The 14,405-nt window shown below is 51.1% G+C and overlaps 1 long non-coding RNA gene across 2 annotated transcripts in view; it reads left to right on the forward strand.

The window, feature by feature from the left end:
• The window catches only part of LOC114484703 (uncharacterized), a 204,181-nt gene extending 191,499 nt beyond the window's left edge, over positions 1–12,682 (forward strand). For both annotated transcript variants that reach the window (XR_008616420.1, XR_003677891.2), the window contains exon 7: positions 12,305–12,682. This is a non-coding gene — a long non-coding RNA (uncharacterized lncRNA). The remainder of the gene's footprint in view (positions 1–12,304) is intronic.
• Positions 12,683–14,405: the final 1,723 nt, after the last annotated feature.

Below are 14,405 nucleotides of genomic sequence, written 5' to 3' on the forward strand. Positions count from 1 at the left end.
TGATGTGGGCTCATTATGGCTGTGATGGTTGCTGATGACATTAACGCACTGTGCTGCTTCTCCATCACACGTGCCATCTGCCCCCATAAGCCCTGTGGGGTAAGTGGTAGGTAATTGTTTCCCATCGGTAGTCAATTTTCTCAGATAAAGGATGCAAGATTCAAAAATAAACATCCGCTCTGAGCCGTTGCAATGAGGCCAGTGTGGATCTGGGGGCAGTCACCCCATCTACTACGAGTAGTGGGTGAGGCTGCTTTCCCCGTAATTCAAGTCGAAGGGCAATTTGATTCATTAACAGTGGCTCTGGGAGACGAAGAGGTTCAGAAAGAGAGCAGAGGCAAAAAAAAAAAAAAAAAAAAAAATCCCTGAGAGTTCTTGTAAAGCAGCAGGGTCAGTGCAAGAGAGAAAGGGAAAGATGGAGAGAGAAATTGGTGATTCATCAGCGAAGGCTTACTCGTGGATGGGAATGAAAGATAAGAGCCCATGTAGTTTTAGCAGTGGGAAATGGGCTTGGGCTCCATGACCTCAGCTTCTTAGCTGTTGTTAGCTATGGCTTCGGCTCTCTCACCAAGGACCATAGGTTCCAGACCAGAATTGAAAGCGCAGCATGTCAGGGAGTGCCAGGCACGGCTGAGAAAATGGGCACGCAGAGAGCATGAGATGGGGTGATGCCAAAGAGGAACCAAAAGGCCAGCTTACGGAAATTATGACAGGAGAAATGTGATTTAGCTGCATCCTCCCAGACGCCCAAGATGATTGACAGGGCTTGATTTTTTTTTATTTTTTTAAGGAAATTGCATCCTGTGGTTCACTTTTAACCTGTTTTCCCTTAAGAACTGCCACACAGCATCCTCGGTTTGACGTTCACCTCCCCTCAAAGCTCATCCCCACATACATCAGTCATTTATTCAACAAATACTTATTGCTCTCCTGCCGGCTGCCAGGCGCTGTTCTCACTGGGAGCTTGCTATGGGCCTCTGGAGCTGGGCAGGCCCAGGTTTGCCATTTGCTGCTGCAAATCTGTAACCCCTCCGAACTTATGTTTTTGAATCTCTGCAGTAGGGTAATTGTACCGGTTTCCTGTGATTGTTATGAGAACCAAATGAGACTATGTGCAGCTCGGGCCAGAGGCAGAAAAGGCCCTCGATAAACATGGGGGCTGAGATGACGAGCATCCCTCCTTTCCCACACCGGACCCGTCTCTTCACATCCTTTCATCCGTGTGGTCCTCTCACGCCTCCTCCACTAGCTGGGGTCTGCTGCCCGCATCTGCTCAGGCCCTGATTTCATACCGACTGTGCCCGACTGCTAGTCCCTACTTTTGGAAATGGCCCCATCCCTCCTCGGGGCAGGGTGAGGGCAGAGCTTTCCTCCCTGGGGCAGCTGAGCTGGTCTGGAGGGGTCGCCTTCCAGCAGCCTTCCTGCCCACCCAGTGCTCCTGAGTTAGGATTCCCTAACACCAGGCTTGTTCCAATTGCAGTCAGTCCCGCTAATTGATTCCTGTTATTTTATTTTCTGTACCGGTGGTTAGGGCCTCAAGCAATTTTATGCAAATTAACGAACCTTATGCAAATGAGGGCATCCCTAGACTAATTGCACACAGAATGGAAGCTTTGTGGGCACCTCTCCCATGCAAGTGTGCCCTGACTCCTTCTCATCCTTTAAATCACTCCCAAACTCCCCCAGCTCCACAAGCCCCCAAGATCAATAGCCTCCCCTTCCACCAGCCTCCCCACCTGCAGGCTCCTCAGCAGCCAGTTTGGAATATTTGAGGTAATGTGTCAGCCCTGTTTGCAAGGGCTGGTGGCTGCCTGGTGTCCCAGGAAACCATAGCCTTGCGGGATACCCCTCCCAGCTTGTTTTTACTTTAAGTCATTTGAATCCCACCCAGCTTCCTTTTCCAATTTTCCCAGGACAGGTGAGACCAGCCCAGGGCAGCCTGGAACCTGCCAGAGGTTTACAGAGCTGACCTGATGTGGCCACTTTGGGTAAGAGCAGGGCTGTGTGTGGCCCTTCTATCTCCAGGGGACCCTGTCGCCAATGTTAGGCCCATTTTTGGTCCCAGCACATTGACAACTAGTCCTCAGGAAGGTGCTATCTTAAGTGGGGTTCCCTAGAAGCAAGCAGAGCCTGAGATAGGAATTGAGGTGTGAGTGGCTTGTTGGAAGAGGGCTCTCAGGAGAAGCCTTCGAGGGAGTGAGGGAAGCAGGATGGGGCAGGGGAAAGCTGAACGGATGTGGGTTCAGATAAGTCTTGACTTAGCCTGATCCCTTGGGGAGCTCTGGAGTTGCCCACCATGAGGCAAGGGGGTGGGTTTGTACCACTTCCAGCCCCTGCTTAGAGAGGCATTGGCTGCCAGTAGCCCCAGGGGGCAGAGGTGGTAATCTCCCAGGCATTTGGGGGCAAGGGGGTCAGCCAACACACAGCAGTTGGGGGATGGGTGTGCCAGCCCAGGTCAGGCACCAATGTGCATCTATACAAGGACCAAATGAAATGCTAGGTCATGACCACTGAGATCAAAGCCTTTCCATTTCTTTGTTTGTTTGTTTAACCTAATTTAACATCCCTGTAAAGCAGGCATTTAAATCATCCCCATTTTATAAATGTGCTCAGGGCAAGTTACCACCTTCTTCCAAGGTCATATGCCCAGTGAACCTCCTAGACAGAAGAGGGATTTGAACTTGGACTCACTGACTTTCCCTGGGGGGGCCTGACTGGCCTGGCCGTGGGCCAGGACCTTTGTATCCAGCCCCTCAGATGTCCAAGGTCAGTATGTGCCACTTCAGAGCTCTTACACACCTAGCTTTTCTCAAGAGCCCTCTTTCCCTATGGCTCCTTTTTACAGAATCCTTCATGGAAATGTGTGCAGGGGGGTATCGGAAGTACTGAGGTCATAGGAGACACGAAGCAGAGCCCAAGCTTTCCCATCCTCTTTCCCCCTTCCATCCTGCTCCTTCCTCTCCTCCTAGATCCGTGGTCCCATTTCCTCTTCCCCTCTCACCCCTTCTCCTCCCTTCCTTCACCTCTTGGACCCCTTACCCCGCCTTCGTTTCCTCCTCCTTTCTCCCCTTTCACTCCCTTCCCTCCAGCTTTGCCTTCCCCCTCCCCGCTTCCTCTTCACCCTCCCTTTGCCTGCCTTTCTCCTCCCCCTCCTCCTCCCCCACTCTCCCTTGCCATCCCTCCCTTCCTTTCCCTTCCCTTTCCACCTCCTCTTTCCCCTCCTCCTTTCCCTCTCGCGCATCACCTTTCCGTTCCTTTCCTCCCCCCATTTCCACCCCCATCACCTCCCTTCCCCTTTCTTTCCATCATCTTCCTATTCCCTTGCTTCTTTACCACGCCTTCACTCCCTCACCCCTCCCCGCCCCCCTGCCTCCCAGAGGGCCGACACCCCCTCCCCAGCCCTTGCCCCTAGATGAGCCAAAGTCTGTCCGTCTCAGCCCAGGACGGATTATCCAGACTAGGGTGCGAGGCACGCTCTGCACTGAAGGCAGCATCTCAGCTCTGGGCGCTCCCGCCCTCTCCCAGCCCGCTGGGGGAGGGGAGCGGGAAGGGAGGCCCTGGGCCTCCCTGAGTCCGGGCTGGCGCTTGGCTCGCCGGGCACGCAGGGGTTTCGATCAGCCCGGGCCCACTTGGAGACGGTAGCTGGATCCGCCTCCGCATGGCAGTTTAGCTCGAGAGAGGGCGCAGGCGGGGAACTGAGTGAAAGCGCGGCTGGAGGGGATCACTGTATCGTGACTCCGGGAGCAGCCTGCTGCCAGGCAGCGCCCCCCCCCCCCGCCCCAGAGAATGGACAAGCGAGGAGCACGCTGCGAATCCACGTGGCTGCAAGAAGCTAAAAGTAAACCGTGTCGGTGGGTTCTCCGCGCATGGGCCCCACGCTCCCCTCCCTTTGCATCAGCAGCAAAGTCCGAGTTGACCCGCCCTCCTCCCGAGAGGCCAGGCAGCCCCCCCCCCCCCCCCCCCCGCCCCAGAGAATGGACAAGCGAGGAGCACGCTGCGAATCCACGTGGCTGCAAGAAGCTAAAAGTAAACCGTGTCGGTGGGTTCTCCGCGCATGGGCCCCACGCTCCCCTCCCTTTGCATCAGCAGCAAAGTCCGAGTTGACCCGCCCTCCTCCCGAGAGGTGTTCCCAATGCTGGGCAGCTGGCCAACGAGTGTAATCATTAAAGCCAATATTGAAAGAGCGCTTACCATGTATCTGGCGTTGTGCGAAGTCGTACCATTTTACAGATAAGTAAATGGAAGCATATTGAAATTAAGTCACACAGCCGGTAAGTTGTAGAATTCAAACACAGGAGGTCTGCCTCCAGAATCTGGATCCCTAAGGACAGCACTGACAGCCTCCCTGTGCTCAATCAAGATGCCCCAGAGGCTCAGAGAATGGATGAGAGAATGATCTGGAAACACTTTCCCAAATCAGCAGCCAGAGAGGCAGTCCCATTTCTCTAAGGAAGGTGACCACAGAGCTGGGAGTTTCTCTCTACCCTTTCCCTGTGTGGATGGGCTGCATGCCTGTGGCTCCCTGTGTCTCTGGTCCTACTGATGGTTCTGGCCAAACCTTAAGCCATCGGAAAACTATTTCCCCAGGGGCAGGAAAAAACTGCATTTCTTCTCTCCTTGGAGCTTGTCTTGGGAGCCCCCTCACACCACTGCCTTAACCTTATATGCTGCCGTCCCCAGCGCTCCATCCCTGTGGGTGACAGCGTAACCTACAACCCCTGCCACTCTTCCCACCATCGCCGGGGTGACTGGACATCTGGAATGAGTCACGAGGGGCACAGCTTTGCCATAAAGGAAGGCAGTGCATCACCATGTGTCCTACATCGTCCCCTATGAATGGGGCTCAGAACTGACACCCTCCAAGATCCCTTCTCATTTAGGCGCTGTGATAATAGCAGCCATTTGTTGAGGCTTCCCTCTGTTCCAGTCTCCTTATAAACATAACTGCTCCTCCTCCCAGCTCCTCTAAAAGACAAGTGTCATTATCCCCTCTTTAGAGGTAGGAAAACTGAGACTTGGAGAGGCTAAGTGACCTCCTGGCCAAAGGTCCCGGCAGGAAGTCTCCTGACTCCCAAACCTCTCCTTTCCCCACATCGTGTCTCCCTGCTGGGGTCAGAGAAGAGCTCTGAGGTCAGCCTCCAAGCACCTCCCACTCCAATTTGTCAACCCTCGGCAGGGCCACTGTGTTTCCCGCAGCCCTCCTCCCCGCTCCTCCCACCTCTCCCTCTCCCTCTCCTTCCTTTCTTCTTCTGATTTTCCAAAAGTTCAATTTCCACCTGCCCTTAGTTGGGGCACCCAACTAAGGGCAGGAATGGGAGCATCCCCTCTGCTCAAAGTGGGGGCAATTGGGATGGCAGAGGGAAGGGTCCCATTGCTTTCCCCCCATCATCACTCTCAGTCCTGACAGTTACCCAGTTGTAATAGGATTCACATCTAAAGCTGGAGGTATCACAGGGCTGAGGGCACCACCAGAACATGCGTGAGAGCGAGTGTGCCTGTCTGAGTGCACGGGAGAGCATGTCTGGAGTGGCTGTGCGCCTGCACGCCCAGCAGTATCTGTAACAGGGAGCAGAGTAGATTTGAGCATATCAGGAAAGGACGTTTCCTGCAGGCTCGTCCGGCACTCTGTTTTCATGGCGATGCAGGTAGCTGAAGGCTGGAGCCGGAGAGCTGGGTGGCTGAGGGCTGTGCATACCCCAGCTTCCTGGGGCCCATCTTCCAGCTGCCCGCAGAGCTGAGAAGCAAGGCTCTGGGCTGCCTTTACAATGGAATTGTATTTTGTTTGCTTGGAGTGTCCGAAGGGGCCCAAGCCAGAAAGGAAGGCTGGGACTGGTAAACCTCATGGCAGTTCTGGGTAGGAGGAGGGAGAGGGAGGAACCCTGAAGAAGATCAGAGTTCCCCACCCCTAACCAGGGCGGATGCCTTTGACTTCTGGGACCTCAGCGGTGGGGAAGTGTGTTGAGAGGATGTGCAGCGGCTGCTTAAGCCCTGCAGGAAGACTTTGGCTGGGACCTCCCAGCCAGTTGCCTCAGCATGGAACTAAGGGAGGAGGGAGAGGCAGGAGTGGCCGGTTATCTTGTTGTAGGAGGACCCAGATTGCATAAGCGCTTGTTCCCAAAGGCCTTGGGAAACCTCTCTGTGTGGTCCAACGCCTCACCCCCACCCCCCTGTCCCTGCCAACCGAGCTGGACCTCGCTGCATTCTCATTACAAGGGCTGCCATCTGCAACGCAGGCAAGGGCAAGGTGCTTCCTCTCCCGCTGGTGTGCTGAGAAATTAGGTCCAGGGGCACATCAGTCTCTTTCACAGCACAGTTATGTGCTAAGAACAGACAGCTTCTGACAGGGAACCCACCAGCAAGTGGCAAAACACCTCTCTCAGATGCAGTCTTGGGTATTGTAGACACATGCTTCCAGAAGGCAGAGACCAAGGCCTAATCCCAGCAGACGTGCGTCTCCATCCCTTCATCGTCGCTCTGCTCTGGCACACACACTGGAGTTATTAGGGGAAGTATCAATATAATGATAAGGCCACTGAGTGGCCTCTGTGTGTCCCGTGGCCAGGAAGAGAGGAAAGCTGGGGACATCCGTGTTTCAGATTTCTGAACATACCCTGGGAGCTGGAGCGACCCTGGAGCTTCCCATGCCCGGGGCCCAGCAGAATTTCTGGAAACCAGAGCGCTTCCCGAGTCTTTGTCCCCATCCCGATCTGACCTGTGTGGGCAAGATTTGCTAGAAGGAAAGCTTTTGCTGCCCGCCTCTTAGAGTTTTCTTTCAGGCAGTGCCTCCCCACCCCCATTTACAGGAAAGATGAGGGATGGAGTCTTAGAGAAAAGTGCCCCCTGCATCCATCCTCCCCTCTCATCCAAGACCGCGTCCCTCCAAGAAGGCTGAGTCAGCCTGGCCAAGGCCCGCCTCCTTGAGGCCCCTGCTGACTCCAGCTTCAGAGTGGATTTATATTGAAATTCAAATGAGATCGAGGTTATCCAGGGTGAATGAGGCTGCTCCTCATCCCTCCTTTCTCTGGAGGGGGCTGCAGACCGTAGATCTTAACCTTCTTCAAGAATTGTTTTTGAAAGCAGAGTTAGACAGGATGGAATAGATACAGGCCAGGGTAGGAGGGGGAGAGGCCCTTGTGGTCCATTCAAACCCTGTGGCTGCAATTCCTTAGCTAAAAAGAATAGGAACGGGGCACTTCCGACTCTCATCTGAACACCTGTGTGCCCTTAAGATCTTCAGGAGGCTTCTGGAGCGAGCTCACCATTGCTGTGCACGCAGGCATAGGCTGGGTGTGAACCCCAGACCCATTCCAGTCATCAGATCGGGAATTGAACTCAGCACAGTGGGAAGGGCATATGCTTCATGGCCTCTGCTGGCTGAGACTGCTGTTTTAATTTTCAGCTGCATGTCTTCTTTTACCACCTGAAGCAGTAGCCGGTCTCTGGGTTCTTCCTAAGCAGACAGAATGCAGTCTGATGACCCCGGGAGCATCCATGCAGAAGCACACTGGCCAGGACTAAAAGCCTAGTGCCTTCTGCCCTGGAGTCGGCCCATTTCCTGAGACCCCGGGCAGGCCCAGCCAGGCCAGGCAGTGCTGCGGAAATCTGGCCTCCAGTCCGCGGGATTCCAGCAAGGTGCCATTTCCATATTCTCTGGCAATAACTAATTAGCGATTATAAAGCTCTTTGAAATATGAAGTGCTGCATGATAATATCTGTAATGAGCCTGATTCTTTCCCTCTTGCATGCAAGGCGAGGGAGTAGGTTTAACACCCATTAGGGGGAGTTGGGCTGCAAGGCAGCTTCTTCCCCAAGGGGCATGAGAGTCCTGGTCTGATCAAGTGGTCCTGGGGAGGGGGCCTGGGAGAGCAGCCCACTGGCAAAGCAGCACTTTGATGCCCGCCCTCCTCCAATCTTCTAACTGCTCCCATCAGCTGCTTACCAGCTTCCGAATTACCGTCTCCTGGGTGGGAGAAGGAGTGGGACAGTGGATGGTGGATGGAAAGGGGAGAAGAGAATGGTGGAGTCGGGGCGAGGAGAATGAGTTGGGCTTGTGGTCTCCTTAATGTGACTTAGAATTTCATATTAATATATCACTCAGAAAAAAATTAATGAGAAACGTGAAGAAAATAGGATAATGAATATGATAATATACGGGGAGTGCTTTGGGCTTCTTGGAACAAAGGTACAAGGAATTATTGCTGTGATTTTCTCATGATGCATATATATTTTTATTAAACTCTAAAAAAAATGCCAGTAGATTCACTTCTTTGCGAGGTACTAATGCCCCGCAGAGGAGTCGTTCTTCAGTTAGTTTCCTGAGCCTCTGCCCTCCTCTTGGCTCTTGTTGCTCTTCTGGACACTTCCAGCTTAAGGGACGCAGAGTGTAGATTAGAACAGTCAGTGGCTTTGCCCAGAGTGTGGGCAAATGCCTGGAGAGATGGCTTTCTGAGCAAGTGGGGCTCAGGAGGGCTGGGGACTGGGATGGAGGGGAATTGAATGCAAAACAGAAATAGAAGTCAGGGTTCTGGCTGCATGAAAACTTGGGGAAATAGCAACTTACTTGTGTTCAGTCTCCTGGCCGCCCTGCCCAAGGGTCCACTCAGGCCAGACTTCTTTTTAAAGATTCAAGCATCACGGCCTTCCCTGGTGGCGCAGTGGTTGGGAGTCCGCCTGCCGATGCAGGGGACGCGGGTTCGTGCCCCGGTCCGGGAGGATCCCACGTGCCGCGGAGCGGCTGGGCCCGTGAGCCATGGCCGCTGAGCCTGCGCGTCCGGAGCCTGTGCTCCGCAACGGGAGAGGCCACAGCAGTGAGAGGCCCGCGTACCGCAAAAAAAATTAAAAAAATAAAAATAAAAATTCAAGCATCATTAAATATAAGTTCTCAGTTGGAAGGGAACTTTGTGGGGCTACCTTGGCAAGGGACTACAGAGACTAGAATGAAGATGAGATCATCACAATTTCTACTTCTCGCTTCCCTATATACCAACGGTTCTCACTACACAGTCCCCAGGCAGCAGCCTCAGCATCACCCGGAACTGGTCAGAAATGCACATCCCTAGCCTCCTCCCCAGACCCAGTGAATCAGAAATTCTGGGTGTGAGGCCCAGCAATCTGTGTTTTAACAAGTCCTTCAACACACTCGACTGGGAGAACCCGGACTCGGGAATGAGTTCTGCTCCAGGAAAGAAAAAAAGGGATGGGGTGGGCGGTGCCCTTGGTAAAAGTGCATTAACTATGTGCAAAAGCTAAGTATGTGATAGGAAGGTCTGGAGACTGAATGTCACAGGTTGGATGTCCCACAAAGCTGACTCTGAGATGGAGTTTAACAAGTGGAATGTCTACGAGGGAATGCCCTTTTTAAAAAAACTTTTGATTTTATATTGGGGTATAGCCCATTAACATCCATTAACATCCATTCTCCCCCAAACTACCCTCCCATCTAGGCTGCCACATAACACTGAGCAGAGTTCTCTGTGCTACACAGTAGTAGGTCCTTGTTGGTTATCCATCTTAAATATAGCAGTGTGTACATGTCGATCCCAAACTCCCTAACTATCCCTTCTCCCTACCCTTCCCCCTAGGTAACCATAAGTTTGTTTTCTACATCTGTGACTCTACTTCTGTTTTGTAAATAAGTTCATTGGTACCCCCTGTTTTTTTTTAGATTCCACATACGAGCAATATCATATGATAGCTATCTTTCTCTGTCTGACTTACTTCACTCAGTATGACAGTCTCTAGGTCCATCCATGTTACTGCAAATGGCACACTTTTGTTCCTTTTTATGGCTGAGTAATATTCCATTGCATATATATATATATATATATATATATATATATATATATACCACATCTTCTTCATCCATTCCTCTGTTGATGGACATTTAGGTTGCTTCCATGTCATGGCTATTGTTAACAGCGCTTCAATGAACATTGGGGTGCATGTATCCTTTTGGACCACGTTTTTCTCCAGATATATGCCCAGGAGTGGGACTGCAGGGTCATATAGTAGCTCTATTTTTAGTTTTTTAAGGAACCTCCATACTGTTCTACATAGTGGCTGTACCAATTTACATTCTACTAGGGAATGCCCTTGAGATCAGTACCTACGGTGGGGATGGGAGGGTGGGGGGAGGAAGCGGGAGAGGGCAGGAGGAGAAGTTGAGTTGTGATCCATGCCTGGGGACAGCCTTAGTGGTCCCACGGGGAGCTCTGGAGCTTGGATGGCCCGCCAGTGATGCAATGAGTTGAAGTAAGATGGCTAGACCTTTATACCCCATGTCAGACAGTAACTGAGTGTGGGTTGCTCTGGGAGGGGCGTGCTCTTGGCCTAGGCCGAGGCTGTCCCTGAAGGTTCCACCACTGACCAGCTGGGCGACCTTGGCCAAATTTCTCTCTGCCTCTCTGAGCCCGTTTCTCAGTAGGAATTGCTGAGTATTAGATGTAGCTATTCAGAAAGGACCTAGGAAATTGTAAATGCTTTCATTCATTCAATAAATATTTCTTGAGGGCCAACTATATGTCAGGCTAGGAATGCCCTCCTCCCTGGCCTTATAGAATTGAGAATCTCATGGAGGGGGGGCGGATCAGAAGTCCATAAACACACAAATATTTGACTACAAATTGTGGTGTTACCACACTTGGAACAGAACAGGCTGTCAAAGAAGGTACAAAGGGACCTAATTTAGATGGGGGATGGTGAGGCGGTGCTCTCTCCAGATGCTACATTTAGTGGAAGAATGAAGGAAGAGGAGTTTTCTAGGGGTGGAGGGTGTGGAGGTCATTTCGAGCTAAAGGAACAGCAGATGCAAAGGGCCTGAGGCAGGAAGGGGCTTGGCTTGTTAAGGAGCGAGGGCAAGGATAGAAGGAGCTGGATGCAGAGCCCTGAGGGCTGTGCTAAGGAGTTTGGGTTTTCTGCCTAGTGAAGCAGGAAGCCATTGGGAAGGTTTAAGTAGGGGAGCGACAATGACAATGACTGCTCTGGGTGCTATGTGGAGAGCAGATCGTAGAGGCAAGAGTGAGAACAGTTAGGGGCAATGGCTAAGTCCTGGTGAGATGATGGTGGCTGGGGCTGGGTGGTATCATGGAGGTGGAGAGCTGTGGGCAGGTTCCAGACACACTCTGGAGGGAGCGCTGATGGGACTTGGTGGTGATTTGGAAGTGAGGGGTGAAGGAGAGGAAGATGTCAGCTCCGGTTTCTTGGTTTCTGGCTCGAGCGGCTGAGCGGAGGCTAAATGTCTGTTGAACTGAATCGAGGAGGTTCTGAGGCAACTCAGGGGCTGTTGCAATACAGGCATCATGGAATTCAGATGGCTAACAGGAAGGAGCCCACTAATGCACAGGGAGAAGGAAAAGGAGGAGAAAAAGGAGGAGGAAGAGGAGAAGGAAGAAAAGCAGATGATGTAGCAAATCATCAACAGCTAATATTCATTGAGTACTTGAACACCGGCTATGTGCTATTCTAAGCACTTTATTATTTTACTATTCTTGACAGCTATTCTATGAAGGCTATAAAATTATTATCCTCATTTTACATGCAAGGAAAAGAGGACCAGAGAGGTTATGTAACTTGCCTGAGGTCACACAGCCAGGAAGTGGTGCAGCCAGGCTTTGAACCAGGCAATGCAGCTTCTGGAGCCTGAGCTCGAACACCCTATACCTTCATGCCCCTCACAATACCAGTTGCTGCTCAACAGGCATCCACATGGACCCCGTGAGCCATCTCACATACCTCGTCTCTATCCTTCCACAACCCTCATTTCACCACTGAGAAACCTGAAGGCTCAGAGGTTCCATAACTTGCGCAAGGCCACTCAACTCGAAAAGGGCTGAACCAGGGTTCAAACTCTAATCTATCTGACTTCAAAGGCCCTGCTGTAACTACGATACTGCACCTTTCCCCAGAGGCATTCAGACCCTCTTCAAGAGGAAGGAGACAAAATAAGTTTGTTATATTTCATTCTAATGGCCGGCTTTCATGCCTGTGATAGCACAGAGACACGCTGGCTGTCTTGCCCCTCCTATTCCTTGATAGGCTCTCAGAATTTCCTTGGAATTCAAGTCTTCATCCCTCATCCGTCTATCCATCCTTCAATGCATCCAGCCAGCCTTCCTTGACACGCACCCATGTGCTTAGTTCTGTTCTAGGTCCCATGGTGCATCCAAAATGAATACAACGCAGTGTCCCTGACCTTGGGAACTTTACCATCTAGTTGGAGAATAATAAGAACCACTTGTGTAGGTCTTTTTGGTATCCCAAGCAACTTTCCCTATTTGTACCATTGTTTGGCATGATCCCTTCACAGATGAGGAGACTGAATTCTGCCAACAACTACATGAGCTTGGAAGAGGATCCCAAACCCCAGATAGGAAGGCAATCTGGCCGACACCCCTGACTGCAGCCTTACAAGATTCAGCAGAGGACCGAGCCGAGCTGTGCTCTAGCTCCTGACCCATAGGAATGGTAAAATTGTACATGATGGCGAGCCACTAAGTGTGTGGAAAATTCGTCTAAATGGCCAAACGATATATCCCATCCCACACTCTCCCCTACAGCTGTGACTTTAACATGTCTCCCATCAATAGGCAGAGTCTAATTCCCCTCACCTTGAGTCCAGATGGGTTTGTGACTACTTTGACAACAGAGGACTGTGGAAGTGACACTGATTTTCAAGACTGGGTCATAAAAGGCGATGCAGCATCCACCTTGTCACTGGATCACTTGCTCTTGGAGCCCTGAGCTGTCATGTAAGAAGTCTGACTATGCTGAGGCCACCATGTTGTGAGGAAGCCCAGGCACTACACATGTGAGAGAACGAAGTTTCCAGCGACCCCAGCCTGCAGCCATTGACTCACTCTCAGCCCTCTAGTCTTTCCAACTGAGGTTCTAGATATCAAGGAGCAGAGACAAGCTATCCCCACTGTGCCCTAACCAAATTCCTCACCCACTGAATCCATGAAGGTAAGAAAATTGTTGTTTTACATTGCTAAGTTTGGGGGCAGTTTGCTACACAATACTAGCGATCAGAAAACAGGCCAAACCCCAATTCCATGGGGTGGGAAAGGAAACTTTGCCTACTCCAATGTGCAGATTCACATGGCAAAGGGCATACATGTATAATTTTCAAATAGCAAGGGCCTGAAGGTTTGGGAGCAATACCATGATCTATCAGACAGCCTTGTATCCACTTATATTAAGGATTCAGCTGAGGCCCAGAGAAGGTTCGTACTTTGTTCATAATCACACAGCATCAGCATCAAGGCTTCAGAGCCAGCCCTGGTGGGCATCTAGGACTATCCATATCTGTGTGTTTGCCACACCCAGAGCTGGAACTGGTTGAATAAACTTGACCTGAGGATGACCTTCCCAGTGAAAGAGGAACCCAGTGAATGTACCCTGAATGATTTCCTTAGCTTTTAAAAACCTGGGCTGGTACCTGTTGTAAATGGTTGTGCAGTATCGATATTTATTGGATTTTGCACCCTGTGAGTCGGTTTTGTACCTGCACACCCGTGATGGGTCACCTTTTTTTTTTTTAAGATGATAAATGTAACATGCAAAAATCATATTTGTTACACTTATACATATTTATATCATACATTTGCAGTATATAGAAGCACTCAGAATATATATTATTTATAAGCATTGCTGCATCTCAGGTTTGTTAGAAAGGCTCAGAATGAGAGTGTGTTTGTAAAGTGCTCTAGGGTCCTCTGGGATGAGGGCAGCTATGTAAGTGTAAGTCATTATCATTAAACTAAACTGCCTTCCTCCGATTACTGACAGCACCAAAGAGGTTCTCCCAACTCCCCGGCCCCTGCACACGGCCTGGTAATGCTGGGGTAATATAAAGATAATATTCCTGTAATAAGTGCCTTGCAGCATTTACACTTTTATTAGCAGCGGCCATATTGTAAGGAAGGGAGAGGCTCCCAGAAGTTAGCCGAAGGGTTGGTGAGGAAGGCAGAACACTCAGAAAGGCAAGCAGAATTCTGGGTCCAAGCTAAGTGTGGGGCTGTGTAGCATGAGGTAAAATTGTCGCTCCTCCTCCCCACCCACAGAGCCACTTTTCAATTTCAGTTGATCCTCAAATAGGCTGCTGAGTCCAGCTAAATGGGATACTGGGTGGTGTGTAATTGATACAGGGGGGCTTCTGGAATTCTAGTCCCAGGGACACCCTATTGCATTTTAAGTGGCCTCCAAACTGAGGGGAGGCCCCAAATTGACGGCCGAAGTCCTCACTTTGATTGGGGTGTAATGGAGAGGGCCACAAAGCCATGGACTTCCCAGAATGAAATTAATCTCCATGGCTGGATGGCTTCATTGGTTGCCTCCACGTAACCTATGATCGAGCATAGAAGTAAGAAGGAGCTTCTGAATGGTTCTTGTATTTTACAATGGGCCCC

The sequence above is a fragment of the Physeter macrocephalus genome, chromosome 21, assembly GCF_002837175.3.
Source record: "Physeter macrocephalus isolate SW-GA chromosome 21, ASM283717v5, whole genome shotgun sequence".
Lineage (NCBI taxonomy): Eukaryota > Metazoa > Chordata > Mammalia > Artiodactyla > Physeteridae > Physeter > Physeter macrocephalus.